General features: G+C 39.0%; 1 protein-coding gene and 1 pseudogene across 2 annotated transcripts in view; one reads left to right on the top strand and one right to left on the bottom strand.

Annotated features, from left to right (window-relative positions):
- Positions 1 to 15097, bottom strand: part of SLC35F4 (solute carrier family 35 member F4) — a 286724-nt gene that overhangs the window by 53548 nt on the left and 218079 nt on the right. The window lies entirely within an intron of this gene.
- LOC126959939 (serine/arginine-rich splicing factor 10-like) lies at positions 9089 to 10394 on the top strand (annotated as a pseudogene).

Here is a 15097-nt window from a genome sequence, read left to right as displayed (position 1 = left end):
TCCCTACCCAAGGGAAGCTGGGAGGAACTGTACCGTGAGGAATGCTGCACTCCTGGCCAGATACTGCGCTTTTTCCATGGTCTTCACAACCCATAGACGAGGAGATTCCCTCCGGTGCCTACACCACCAGGGCCCTGGATTTCAAGCACAAAACTGGGTGGCCACTTGGGCAGACACCAAGCTAGCTGAAGGAGTTTTTTTTTCATACCCTAGGGGCACCTGGAATGCCAGTGAGACAGAACCACTCACTGCCCTGGAAAGGGGGCTAAGGCCAGGGAACCAGGTGGTCTGGCTTGGCAGGTCCTACCCCCATAGAGCCCAGCAAGCTAAGATCCACTGGCTTGAAATTCTCGCTGCCAGCACAGCAGTCTGAGGTGCACCTGGGATGTTTGAGCTTGGTGGGGGGAGGGGCATCCGCCCTTGCTGAGGCTTGAGTAGGTGGTTTTACTCTCACAGTGTAAACAATGCTGCTGGGAAGTTCATTCCAACTGGGTGGAGCCCACCACAGCTCAGCAAGGCTGCTGAGGCCACATTGCCTCTCTAGATTCCTCCTCTCTGGGCAGGGCATCACTGAAAAAAAGGCAGCAGCTTCAGCCAGGGACTTAAAGGTAAAACCCCCATCTCCCTGGGACAGAGAACCTAGGGAAAGGAGCAGCTGTGGGTGCAGCATCAGCAGACTTAAATGTCCCTGCCTGACAACTCTGAAGAGAGCAGCAGATCTCCCAGCACAGCATTTGAGCTCTACTAAGGGTCAGACTGCCTCCTCAAGTGGGTCCCTGACCCCATGTATCCTGACTGGAAGACACCTCCCAGTAGGGGCCGACTGACACCTCATACAGGAGAGCTCTGGCTGGCATCTGGTGGGTGGCTCCCTGGGACAAAGATTCTAGAGAAAGGAACAGGCAGCAATCTTTTCTGTTCTGCAGCCTCCGCTGGTGATACCCAGGCGAACAAGGTCTGGAGTGGACCTCCAACAAACTTCAGCAGACCTGCAGAAGAGGGGCCTGATTGTTAGAAGGAAAACTAACAAACAGAAAGCAATAGCATCAACATCAACAAAAAGGATGTCCACTAAGAGACCCCATGCCAATGTCACCAACATCAGAGACCAAAGACTGATAAATCCATGAAGATGGGGAGAAACCAGCGCAAAAAGGCTAAAAATTCCAAAAACCAGAATGCCTCTTCTTCTCCAAAGGATCACAACTCCTCACCAGCAAGGGAACAAAACTGGACGTAGAATGAGTTTGACAAATTGACAGAAGTAGGCTTCAGAAGGTGGGTAATAACAAACCTCCTCCGAGCTAAAGGATCATGTTCTAACTCAATGCAAGCAATCCAAGAACATTGAAAGAAGGTTAGACAAATTGCTAACTAGAATAACCAGTTTAGAGAAGAACATATATAACCTGATGGAGCTGAAAAACACAGCACAAGAATTTCGTGAAACATAAAGTAGCAACAGCCGAATCGATAAAGCAGAAGAACAGATATCAGAGACTGAAGATCAACTCAATGAAATACAGCAAGAAGACAAGATTAGTGAAAAAAGAATGGAAAAAAAAACCCAAAAACAACGAAAAACGTCTCCAAGAAATATGTGACTATGTCCAAATCTACATTTGATTGGTGTACCTGAAACTGATGGGGAGAATGGAACCAAGTTGGAAAACACTCTTCAGGATATTATCCAGGAGAACTTCCCCAACCTAGCAAGACAGGCCAACATTCAAATTCAGGGAATACAGAGAACACCATAAAGATACTCCTTGAGAAAAACAACCCCGTCAGATTCACCAAGGTTGAAATGAAGGAAAAAATGTTAAGGGCAGCCAGAGAGAAAGGTCGGGTTACACACAAAGGGAAGCCCATGAGACTAACAGCAAATCTCTCAGCAGAAACCCTACAAGCCAGAAGAGGGTAGGGGCCAATATTCAATATTCTTAAAGAGAAGAATTTTCAACCCAGAATTTCAGATCCAGCCAAACTAAGCTTCATAAGCAAAACAGAAATAAAATCCTTTACAGACCAGCAAATGCTGAGAGATTTTGTCACCACCGGGCCTGCCTTACAAGAGCTCCTGAAGGAAGCACTAAACCTGGAAAGGAACAACCAGTACCCACCACTGAAAAAACACACCAAATTGTAAAGAGCATCAACACTATGAAGAAACTGCATCAACTAACAGGCAAAATAACTAGCTAACATCATATGACATGATCAAATTCACACATAACAATATTAACCTTAAATGTAAATGGGCTAAATGCCCCAATTAAAAGACACAGACTGGCAAATTGGATAAAGAGTCAAGACTTATCAGTGTGCTGTATTCAAGAGGCACATGTCACCTGCAGATCACACACACGCTCAAAAATAAGCGAAGAATATTTAACAAGCAAATGGAAAGAAACAAAACAAACAAAACAAACAAACAAACAAAACAGGGGTTGCAATCCTAGTATCTGAAAAAACCCAGATTTTAAACCAACAAAGATAAAAAAAGACAAAGAAGGGCATTACATAATGGTAAAGGAATCAATGCAACAAGAAGAGCTAAATATCCTAAATACATATATACCCAATACAGGAACACTCAGATTCATAAAGCAAGTTCTTACAGACCTACAAAGAGAATTAGACTCCCACACAATAATAGTGGGAGACTTTAACACCCCACTGTCAATATTAGACAGATCAGCGAGAAAGAAAATTAACAAGGATATCCAGGACTTGAACTCAGCTCTAGACCAAGTGGACCTAATTGACATCTATAGATCTCTCTACCCCAAATTAACAGAATATACATTCTTCTCAGCACCACATCATACTTATTCTAAAATTGACCACATAATTGGAAGTAAAACACTCCTCAGCAAATGCAAAAGAATGGAAATCATAACACTCTCTCAGACCACAGTGCAATCAAATTACAACTCCGGATTAAGAAACACACTGAAAACCTCACAACTTCATGGAAACTGAACAACCTGCCATGAATGACTACTGGGTAAATAACAAAATTAAGGAAGAAACAAAGATGTTCTTTGAAACCAGTGAGAACAAGCTACAATGTATCAGAATCTCTGGGACACACATAAAGCTGTGTGTAGAGGGAAATTTATAGCACTAAATACCCACAAGAGAAAGCTGGAAAGATCTAAATTCAACAGCCTAACATCACAATTAAAAGAACTAGAGAAGCAAGAGCAAACACATTCAAAAGCTAGCAGAAGACAAGAAATAACTAAGGTTAGAGCAGAACTGAAGAAGATAGAGGCACAAAAAACCCTTCAAAAAATCAATGAATCCAGGAGTTGGTTTTTTGAAATGATCAGCAAAATTGATAGACCACTATCCAGACTAATAAAGAAGAAAAGAGAAGAGAATCAAATAGACACAAAGAAAATGATACAGGGGATATCACCACTGATCCCACAGAAATACAAACTACCATCAGAGAATACTATAAGCACCTCTATACAAATAAACTAGAAAATCTAGAAGAAGTGGATAAATTTCTGGACACATACACCCTCCCAAGAAAAAACCAGGAAGAAGTTGAACCCCTGAATAGACCAGTAACAACTCCTGATATTGAGGCAGTAATCAATAGCCTACCAATCAAAAAAAGTCCAGGACCAGGCGGATTCACAGCTGAATTCTACCAGAGGTACAGAGAGGAGCTGGTACCATTCCTTCTGAAACTATTCCAAACAATAGAAAAAGAGGGATTCCTCCCTAAATCATTTTATGAGGCCAGCATCATCCTGATACCAAAACCTGGGGGAGACACTACAAAAAGGAAAATTTCAGGCCAATATTCCTGATGAACATTGAAGTGAAAATCCTCAATAAAATACTGGCAAACTAAATCCAGCAGAACATCAAAAAGTTTATCCACCATGTTCAAGTCGGCTTCATCTCTGGGATGCAAGATTGGTTCAACATATGCAAATCAATAAACATAATCCAGCACATAAACAGAACCAATGACAAAAATGACATGATTATCTCAACAGACGCAGAAAAGGCCTTCAACAAAATTCAACACACTCTCAATAAACTAGGTATTGATGGAACATACCTCAAAATAATAAGACCTATTTATGACCAACTCACAGCCAACATCATACTGAATGGGCAAAAGCTAGAAGCATTCCCCTTGAAAACTGGTACAAGACAAGTATGCCCTCTCTCACCACTCCTATTCAATATAGTATTGGAAGTTCTGGCCAGGGCAGTTAGGCAAGAGAAAGAAATAAAGGGTATTCAAATAGAAAAAGAGGAAGTCAAATTGTCTCTGTTTGCAGATAACACGACTGTATATTTAGAAAACCCCATCATCTCAGCCCAAAATCTCCTTAAGCTGATAAGCAACTCCAGCAAAGTCTCAGGATACAAAATCAATGTACAAAAATCACAAGCATTCCTATATACCAAGAACAGACAAACAGAGAGCTAAATCATGAGTGACCTCCCATTCACAATTGCTACAAAGAGAAGAAAATACCTAGGAATATAACTTACAAGGGATTTGAAGGACCTCTTCAAGGAAAACTACAAACCACTGCTCAAGGAAATATGAGAGGACACAAACAAATGCAAAAACATTCCATGCTCATGGACAGGAAGAATCATTATCATGAAAATGGCCATACTACCCCAAGTAATTCATAGATTCAATGCTATCCTATCAAGCTACCACTGACTTTCTTGAAAGAATTGGAAAAAACTACCTTATATTTCATATGGAACCAAAAAAGAGCTCATATAGCCAAGACAATCCTAAGCAAAAGGAATGAAGCTGGAGGCATCACACTACCTGACTTCAAACTACACTACAAGGCTACAGTAACCAAACAGCATGGTACTTGTACCAAAACAGACATATAGACCAATGGAACAGAACGAGGCCTCAGAAATAACACCACACATCTACAGCCATCTGGTCTTTGACAAACCTGACTAAAACAAGCAATGGAGAAAGGATTCCCTATTTAATAAATGGTGTTGGGAAAACTGGCTAGCCATATGCAGAGAACTGAAACTGGATCCCTTCCTTACACCTTATACAAAAATTAACTCAAGATGGATTAAAGACTCAAATGTAAGACCTGAAACCAAAAAAACCCTAAAAGAAAACTTAGGCAATACCATTCAGGACATGGGCGTGGGCAAAGGCTTCATGGACTAAAACACAAAAAGCAATGATAACAAAAGACAAAATGGACAAATGGGATCTTATTAAACTAAAGAGCTTCTTCACAGCAAAAGAAAATATCATCAGAGTGAACAGGCAACCTACAGAATGGGAAAAAACTTTGCAATCTATCCATCTGACAAAGGGCTAATATCCAGCATCTACAAAGAACTTAAACAAATTTACAATTTAAAAAACCCCATCGAAAAATGGGTAAAGGATATGAACACACACTTCTCAAAAGAAGACATTTATGCAGCCAATAAACTATGAAAAAAAGCTCATCATCACTGGTCATTGGAGAAATGCAAATCAAAGCCACAATGAGATACTACATCATGCCAGTTAGAATGGTGATCATTAAAAAGTCAGGAAACAACAGATGTTGGAGAGGATGTGGAGAAATAGGAATGATTTTACACTGTTGGTAAGAGTGTAAATTAGTTCAACCATTGTGGAAGACAGTGTAGCGATTCCTCAAGGATCTAGAACTAGAAATACCATTTGACCCAGCATTCCCATTACTGGGTATATACCCAAAGGATTATAAATCATTCTAATATAAAGACACATGCACACGTATGTTTATTGCTGCACTGTTAACAATAGCAAAGTTAACAGTGGAACCAACCCAAATGCCCATCAATGACAGACTGGATAAAGAAAATGTGGCACATATACACCATGGAATACTAAGCAGCCATAAAAAAGGATCAGTTCATGTCATTTTCAGGGACATGGATGAAGCTGGAAACCATCATTCTCAGCAAACTAACACAAGAACAGAAAATCAAACATCGCATGTTCTCACTCATAAGTGGGAGTATATGAGAACACATGAACACAGGGAGGGGAACATCTCACACCCAGACCTGTTGGGGGGTGGGGGGCTAGGGGAGGAATAACATTAGGAGAAATACCTAATGTAAATGACGGATTGATGGGTGCAGCAAACCACCACGGCACGTGTATAACTATGTAATAAACCTGCACGTTTTGCACATGTACCCCAGAACTTAAAGTATATTTTAAAAAGCAAACATAGCAATACTTTTCTTGAGAAATAAATCTGTAAAATGGCAAAAAAAAAAAAAAAAAAAAAAAAAAAAATCCAGTCATGTAGAAAGCACCAGCAATGTCTTTTTTTATACAACTCACAAATGGGAAGACGTATGTGCTCTGGTAGGAGTTCTTTACCTGGGATGCAGGGACATCTGGGGACTTCAGAAGGTCCCAAAACACTGTAAAACTATATCAAAAAATTATGTGTACATGCATATTACTGTAGAGATGGTCCATAACTTAAATTGCATACTCAACGAGGAATCCATGTCCCCCAAAAGTTCACGAGCCAGAACTCGATAGCACACAATAATTGCTAAAAAATATTAGAGCTGGAAGGAACTTTAGAGATTCTCTCATTCAAAGTATTAGAAACATGAAGTATTCACTTGTGGATTGGGAAATGGAGGTACAATCCATCATATTCAAACTAAATATGTTCTCAGGCAAGAACATCAAAGTGTGGCAGCACATAGTTTGGTTAACAGAAAGCTAATTTAAAGAAGAAATTCAAAATGGTAATGACTGATAATTAGAGTGATATTTCTAAAGAGGTATGTAGAGTTTTCCCTTTTGGAAAGCTTTTTTTAAGAAAAATCTGAGGTATTATTTACTGTAGTTGAGTTCCTGGTTAAAGGGAAGAGACAATGTGGCACTGTAGCCCTCAAATGCTCCTACTTCTTCTCTTTCCTGGTCTATAGTAACTCCAATAAATGAAATTCACAAGTCTATCCAAGGGCGAAGGCAACATATGATCTTGTATATAAAGTTCACATTTTACATTTAAATTGTATGTTTACCTTTTCAGCCTTGTCAACTAGAAGTAATGGAAGACTTCAGATCCTGTAACTTGTTTTAAGATGAACATAACATAAAGTCCCATTATTTGGGATGGAAGTATTTTATATTTTGTGATCATCTGGACAAAGCCCAGATTGGCATTTATCTTCGTAGTCTCAAAAATGGGTTTGGTAAATGTATTTAGAGTAGAGAAACAAGATTGAGGAAGAATGCTTAACCTGCCAGTCCCTGTTGCAAGCATTAATCTGTGTATCAAACACTAGCGGTTAATATGCTGTCTAGCAAACACATTTATTCCTCGGACCAGGTCTAAACAAAACATTGTTAGCTAATTGCTTATGGAATTGTACTTACTTTAAATAATTCAACCGTGTTTTTAAAAGAAGTATTATTTAGCTAAAAATTCACATAGCTATGCTGGGCTTTTGGCCTGATTGGTTTGTTTTATTATTATTCATCATAAAAGTCAGATGATCACAGCCTCTTAGATGAACCCAAGAAATAATATAGCAGAAACTACCTGACTATTCATTCTTGAATACAATATTCATAAAGCCACTTGCGGTAAAATTCTAATTTGTTCCTGCATTAAATAAAAATGTTATCAATTTATAAAACCTTATGTTTAAACAAGTGAATGATAGTGTTTTTAAAAAAGAGAAATTTAAATCCTTCCTTTTTTTAATGCTTTAAATGTTTTAGTCTTTAAGATTGAATGTTAGTCAATGTCTCTGAGTCCAAAAGACTGACAATTTCATTCCAATGTTGCTGTTTTCCCCTTTATTCTTTAGAATTGGGCTCAGCCTCAGCTGAGTTGGAATGTCCATTAGGCTGATAAAGATCTCAATTCAGCTATGTAGAAAAATATACATTTTATTCAATTCCTTTTGTATTCCTTTATTTCCTCAAATGCTTGATTCTTCTATAGAATTCTTTCTTTATATCATTTCCTTGTCTACATACATTTTTGGAGAACAGCAGCTACCTAAATTACTGAAATATTAGCAAAGCCAAAGAAATGGAAACGTCTTAAACACAATAATTAGAGTTTGGGCTCCAAATAAACTACCTGATATGTAAATAAGTCAAATCAAGGCAACTTTTTAAAAATTTTCTCTTTTAGGGACTCTGAAAAATTTCCCTAAAGTAATTTTCATTTCAAAACTGCCAAGTGTACCAGTAAAAGTCATAATTAGGCAACAGGTCATTTCAGCTGTATCTCATGATTTCCCCAGAGAATAAACAGTGATGATAACAGTGAGCACAAGAAGCATAAAACCAGCCACACGGAGAAGGGCAAATGCCCAGGAAAACAGCAGTTACCATCGGATACAGGTGAGTTTTGTTCAGAGACATGGTCGGATGCTAAGGGCACCACTCTTGCAGAATGTTTCTTCATCTTTTGAAATGATTTGTCTTGTTCTCAGTGCTTCCTTTGACTTTGTTTTGAGTATCCTGTTCTGTAGCACACACTCTGCTGTGGCTGGTGTCTAGATGCTGTTCTGCGAATGTTGCTGAAAGCTGCAAGGACTGGTTTGCTGTCTCCCTGGGAGACTATTTGCCCCGCATTCAAACAATGTTTGACCTCCTTTTTAAAAAAAAAAAGTTTTTTTAAAAAGTGCAGCAGAGTTGCTGGACTGAAGCATTGCTTTTCTAAAGATCCATGGTGCAACGCAGAAGGAAGAACATCAATTGTGAGGCACAGTGGGAAACTGAAAAATGAAAGGAGAAATAAAGACTGTTTTCCACTTAAAGTGCAGCAGATCATTGCATGGACTGAGGTACCATCTCACACCAGTTAGAAGCATTGCTTTTACAATTGTAAACTAGTTATTATGGAAAACAGTATAAATGTAAATGTGACTAACGCACAGAATTTCCATGGTGCAACCAGCACTATTCACAATAGCAAAGGAAATGTCCATCAGTGACAGATGGAATAAGAAAATGTGGCACATATCATGGAATCCAGCCATAAAAAAATGTTGAGTTTAGTGCACAAATCACATGAAAAGACTGTGATGTCACGGTATACACTGATTTTGATGAAGGGTGATTTAGTCGTGCCATATAGAAACTTCAAGGTTAAAATGTGTCCATAAATAGAAAAGAAACAGTTTTCTCATTGAATGGTCACAGAAATTAGCACTATATACGCATCAATGTATTCAAGATCAACACACATAGATCTGTATAGTTGCTAGATATGTGGGCACATAAGACAGGAACCCAGGAAGGAGGGACAGAGCTCAGGAGCATGAATGAGAGATTACAACTGTATGATTGTAGATGAGAAGTGGGAGTGGAGGATTGGCAGCTGGAGCTGCAGACAGTTTGCTGAGACTGTTAGTGCTCTAGGCTGAGACTCACACTGCCGCCATGTCCTGCTGCCGGTATCCCTGAACATGTCTCTCTTCTTCGGGAACATGGCCAGTGACACCAGGTATGAAGATTTACAGCATGAACTTGGTCATTATGGTCCTATAGTTGATGTGTATGTTTCGCTTGGTTTCTACATTCGCTGTCCAAGAGGATTTGCTTATGTTCAATTTGGGGATGTTTGTGATGGTGAAGACGCTTTACATAATTATGACAGCAAGTGGATTTGTGGATGGCAGATTAAAATAAAGTTTGCCTAGGGGGATCAGAAGACACTAAATCAGATGAAAGCCAAGGAAGGGAGGAATGTGTACAGTTCTTCATGCAATGATGATTATGACAGATATAGACATTCTAGAAGCCAAAGTTGTGAAAGAAGGAGATCAAGAATCTTCTGATTACAACTATAGAAGGTCGTATAGTCCTAGAAACAGTAGACCGACTGGAAGACCACACGTAGCAGAAGCCATTCTGAATATGATAGATTCAAAACCGAAATCAATCTTTTTCAAGATCTAAATCCAATTCAAGATCACGATCCAAGTCCCAGCCCAAGGAAGAAATGAAGGTTGAATCACATTCTAGGTCTGCATCTCACACCAAAACTAGAGGCACCTCAAAAATAGATTCCAAAACACATTATAAGTCTGGCTCAAGATATGAAAAGGAATTAGGGAAAAAAGAACCACCTAGATCCAAATCTCAGTCGAAGTCACAGTCTATGTCTAGGTCAAAATCTGTATCAAGGTCTTGGACTAGTCCTGTGTTCACTGGCCACTGATAATATAAGCCATGATCATTTTTAGGCGTGTATCATTCACTTATTCATAGTTTGGTTTACCTAAATTATCAGGAATATAGTGTTGCAATTATGATTACAAAGACACTTGTTAGTTTTCCCTGTACCAGGCAATGATCACAATCAAAATGATATGCTATTGAGAAACCACACTTATCGAGACCATCCTGGCTAACACAATGAAACCCCGTCTCTACTAAAAATACAAAAAAATTAGCCGGGCGAGGTGGCGGGCGCCTGTAGTCCCAGCTACTCGGGAGGCTGAGGCAGGAGAATGGCGTAAACCCGGGAGGCGGAGCTTGCAGTGAGCCGAGATAGCGCCACTGCACTCCAGCCTGGGCGACAGAGCGAGACTCCGTCTCAAAAAAAAAAAAAGAGTCAAGTTTGTTTAATGTTATGGGCCGCTACCAATTTGTGGTGTCTCTATATATTTTTGTAAAGATTCCCATTTTTTGTGCTTGAAGTATTTGGTGAAAAGATGTGTTGACCATAATTTGCAACATTATTTTATTACAAATAAACTTTCATATTTGTATTTGGTAGAATTGTTAACCTAGAAATGTAGCTTGCTAATAAGAATGACAGAAAAGTGAAGTCGTAGCTACAGTACAATACTGACTGCTCAGACACATTTAGGTTCAGGGCGGACCTTTATGTCTTGTCAAGATATCTATGCCCATGATAATTATTTATGATGAAGTGTGGATTAGTTCTTTTGTTAACCCCACTGTCTTAGGGAATCATGCCAACTGGCTTACGTAGTATTTTCAGGGAGACTGAGTTTTTGACTGAAATGTGGAGGCTTCACTGCTTTTTTCTGGTTCCTATGAAGATTTGGAACATAGACAACATCACAAAAACTCACCTTAAAATGGCAAAAATAATTTTAAAGGGAAAAAATGTTCTTATATATATTATATATAATATATATATAATGTTCTTATGTATATTATAAAGTTTAAGGAGCATTGTTGATCATAATATTGCTTAGTTTTCTTACAGCTGTTGGAAGCAAGCTTTGTGTGTTCATAGTGTAAAAGAACTGAAATTTTGATGCTTACAGTACGGGCCTGTGCATTTCTATCAAAATTTGCCTGCCTTGTTATGAGGGAGGTTTGCTTTTCCCACCTCAGTTTATTTAATATGAGGCAAGTTGAAAGACAACACTCATTCTAGGTGATTCTGTGGTACCATGAAATTTAAAGTAATTTTGGAAAGAGGATTAGTCAGTTTTAAGCAAGAGTCACATCTTCTGAGTTTTTGATTATCAGTATAGTAACTGACTAGAAATGAAGAAGTAATATCCTTAACCATTTGTAATTTCTAGTATTTCTCCAAAAGATCATTTTGGGGACAAAAGTGACTTGACATGTCCAATCTCATTTCTGAATAAAAAGCTAAAATTAAAAAAAATCTCGGATTGCTTGCTTACAGATATAAGTAAGAATTATCACAGAGAAACGATTCCTTTTAGAGGATTACTTTTTTCAATTTTGGTTTTAGTAATCTAGGCTTTGCCTACAAAGAACAAAACAATGGTTCTGAAATACTGTTGTGGAATGTGTTTAAAGGATTGATTCTAGAACCTTTGTATATTTGATAGTATTTCTACCTTTCATTTCTTTACTGTTTGTAGTCAGTGTTCATGTTCTGCTATGCAATCATTTATATGCATGTTTAATTTTTTTTAGATTATCCTGGATGTATAAACAACAAAAAGTCTATTTAAAACTGTAGCAGTAGTTTGCAGTTCTAGCAAAGAGGAAAGTTGTGGGGTTAAATTTTGTATTTTCTCTCTTATAGAAGCTTCTAGAACGGTATTTTTGTACATTCTTTTTAACAAATATTGTGTACAACCTTTAAAACATGAATATCTGGATCAAAACAGGATCCAGCTTATTTTATGCTTGCTGTAAATTAAGCAAACATGCTATAATAAAAACAAAATGAGGGAAGAAAAAGAGTAGATGAGGAGTCACAGGGAGAGCTCACAGGAGGTAAAGAAAGGCAGGCCTTCAAGGATCCCTGAAGAATACTAACTTCTTAAAAAATAGACTGTATTTTTTAGAGCAGCTTTAGGTTCACAGCAAAATTGAGAAGGTTCGGATATTTCCCACATACTTCCTGCCCCCACACATGCATAGCCTCCCCCATTACCAACATCCCTCCCACAGTGGCATGTTGATTACAATTGATGAACCTACGCAGACACTGCATTATCACCCAAGGCCATCGTTCACATTAGGGTTCACTCTTGGTGTCATACATTTCATAGCTGTTTTTTTTTTAATCTTTTTTTTGACAGTCTCACTCTGTTGCCCAGGCTAGAGCGCAGTGGTGCGATCTTGGCTCACTGCAAACTCCAACTATGGGCTTTTGACAAATTTATAATGACATGTATCCGCCATTGGAGTATCACACAGAGTACTTTCACTTCCCTAAAAATCCTCTATGCTTTGCCTCCCTCCCTCTCCATCCCTCCCTCCCTTCAATCTATGACAACCACTCATCTTTTCACTGTCTCAATTACTTTGCCTTTTCCAGAATGTCATATTGTTGGAATCATACTGTATACAGCCTTTTCAGAATTGGCTCTTTTCACTTAGTAATGTGCATTTAAGTTTCCTCTATGTCATTTCATAACCTGATAGCTCATTTCTTTTTAACACTCAATAATATTCCAATGTCTGCATGTACCACAGTTTATCCATTCACCTGTGAGAGGACATCTTGATTGCATCTAAGTCTGAGCAATTATGAAGAAAGCTGCTCTAACTATCCATGTGCAGGATTTTTTGCAGACATACGTTTTCAACTCCTTTGAATGAACACCAAGGAGTGAGATTACTGAATTGTAAGGTAAGAGTATATTTAGCTTTGTAAGAAACTGTCAAATTATCTTCCAAAGGTGCTATACCATTTTGCATTTCCACTACAATAATTCAGAATTCCTGTTGCTCCACATGCTCTCCAGCATTTGATATTGTCAGTGTTCTGATTTGGGCCATTCTAATAGATATGTAGTGGTATCTCATTGCTCTAATTGGTATTTCCCTGATGACAGGTGATGTGAAAGAATACTAACTTTTAAAAAACTTTTTATTTTGAAATAATTTGAGACTCACATAAAAGTTGCAAAACTTGTACAGAGACTTCCCATGTACCCTTCACCCAGAATTTTATCACATATATAGATTTGTGTAACCACCACCATAGTAAGATATAGAACAGTTTCATCACCCCCAAACTCTCTCATGCTTTCTCTTTTTAGTCTCCTTCCTCTGTCCCAGCCCTTGACAACTACCTATCTATTCTCCATCACTATATGTCATTTTGAAACCATTATAGAAATTAAACCACACAGTATATAACATTTTGAGATTGGCTTTCTTCACTCAGCATAATGCCCTGAGATGTATACAAGTTGTGTGTATCAATCGTTGTTTGTGTTTATTGTGGAGCAGTATTCCACAGTATGAATCTACTATGGACAGAATGCTAACTTTAAGGGACTAAGAGCAGAAAAGGAGCCCGCATATGAGAATGAGAAAGATGGAACCAGAAAAGGGGATGTAGGAGAGTTAGAATCCAGCAGTAGAGGAAGGTAGTGCTTCAAGGAGAATGATGTGCTCAGCTATGTTAAAGTTGTAAAATGAGATAAGGATCAAGAATTTAGCAGCAACAACCACAACCAGCCATGTACTGAGCACCCACCAGGTGCTAGGAATGTGCTAGGCTCTGGGATAAAATGAGACATGCTCCTGCTCTCATGGAGTCTAAAGAGGCAGGTGAAACTAATCACCTACCTCACTAATAAAATGTAAGTGGTGATAAGTACGGTTGAAGGCAAGGGAATAGTGCTACGAAGATGTATAACAGAAGGATGTGGCCTTATCTAGAGTACATCCCCTCCTTCCTTCCTTTATTCTTTCATTTACTGTACCAAATTTGAGTGTCTACTGTGTGCCAGCTCTGTGCTCAGTCATGTAAACACATGTGGGCAAGATTCTTATGTTCATGGTGCTTTAGAGTGTGGGAGTGACGTTTGAACTGAAAGATATGAATGACAAGAAGGAGTGAAGTGGGTGGAGTATGGCAGGTGGCAGCAGCATCATTCATTGGAAAAACTGGGAAGACTCCTGTGTGGCTGGAATTCAGTGAGTGAGCGAGGAATTCACAGGTGAGATAAACCTGTAGAGGCAGGAAGGGGCCAGATGCTGCCTCAGGCCATGGGGTGAGATTTGGATTTTTTCCCCCTAATTCAAAGCTATTGCATGGTTTTAAGCAAGAAACCTGCTGATTTTGTTTGTAGTTTTAAAAGATCACTGTGGTAACTGTGTGGAGAATGGACTAGGATGGAGAAGAGACTTCAGGTGAAAGACTTCACCTAGAGCAGTGAGGTGGAGATGAAGACAAGTAGCTAGAGCTGAAACAGTTTCGGACACAGACATAACAAGCTTTGATGATGGATTATCCGATCCAAGTCAGGAAAGGGATAGAGGCAGAAGATGAGGGATCAGAAGTGCTAAGAAAACCCCCTTGGCTGGTTGCGGCTTATGCCTGTAACCCCAGGAGGCTGAGGCAGGAGGATCACTTGAGGCCAGGAGTTCAAGACCAACCTGGGCATCATAGTGAAACTCTGTACCCACCAAAAAGAAGTTAGTAAGGTGTGATGGCATGCACCTATCGTCCTAGCTACTTGGGAGGCTAAGGCGGGAGGATTGCTTGAGCTCAGGAGTTTGAGGCTGCAGTGAGTTATGATCATGCCATTGCACTATAGACTGGGTGATAAAGCAAGACTCTTTCTCAAAAAAAAAAACCCAAATATCTGGCTTTTGCAACTGGGTGGATAT

Source organism: Macaca thibetana, chromosome 7, assembly GCF_024542745.1.
Source record: "Macaca thibetana thibetana isolate TM-01 chromosome 7, ASM2454274v1, whole genome shotgun sequence".
Lineage (NCBI taxonomy): Eukaryota > Metazoa > Chordata > Mammalia > Primates > Cercopithecidae > Macaca > Macaca thibetana.
The sequence above is the reverse complement of the archived record's forward strand: the minus strand, read 5'-3'. Positions and strand labels throughout refer to the sequence as shown.